The 599-nt window shown below is 32.9% G+C and overlaps 1 protein-coding gene across 1 annotated transcript in view; it reads right to left on the reverse strand.

The window, feature by feature from the left end:
- LOC119592071 (fibroblast growth factor receptor-like 1) overlaps positions 1–599 on the reverse strand; it is an 82,438-nt gene that overhangs the window by 21,112 nt on the left and 60,727 nt on the right. The window lies entirely within an intron of this gene.

The following is a 599-nucleotide window of genomic DNA, read 5'->3' on the forward strand; positions in this document are numbered from 1 at the left end:
CGTACGCTACACATCCACAGACAATTAAAATATTTTCCCCTTCATTTGTTTCGAATTAAAACCCACCAAATTAATCATATGCAAAAGACCTGCAGCTTGCTCATTAAAACAAAACTAAAATTCCGTGAATGCTTTGCTAAAAAAAAAGAGAGGAATACATCAAAGAGAGTTTCTTTTACATGCATTCAAAATTAAAGTATTATGCATTCAAATCTTATAATATTCAGGTCACCATGAAATTCAATGATCAACTAAAACTATATAATAACCCGCCCATGCAGAATATTACACTTAATATACTGCATCACATAAATGACCTCGTACATAAATTATCACAACCACATTAATAATCGCGTTAAAAGCCGGCACTAATACGCGTGCATGTAATGAAACCTGGCGCGTGGATACCCTAGAGTTTTGCTGTCTTTTTTTTCCTCCCTAGATCTGGTACGATAAATGACTAAACTATAATTCATACGGAAGATTGCGTATCCTGTATAATCATTCATAATAGCGTAATGATTGCGATTGTAATGGAGACTCTATATTTAAAAATACTACAACACGTATTATATCACCATGGAAAAGATATAATCAAT

Source organism: Penaeus monodon, chromosome 29 (assembly GCF_015228065.2).
Source record: "Penaeus monodon isolate SGIC_2016 chromosome 29, NSTDA_Pmon_1, whole genome shotgun sequence".
In the NCBI taxonomy this organism is placed as follows: Eukaryota; Metazoa; Arthropoda; class Malacostraca; order Decapoda; family Penaeidae; genus Penaeus; species Penaeus monodon.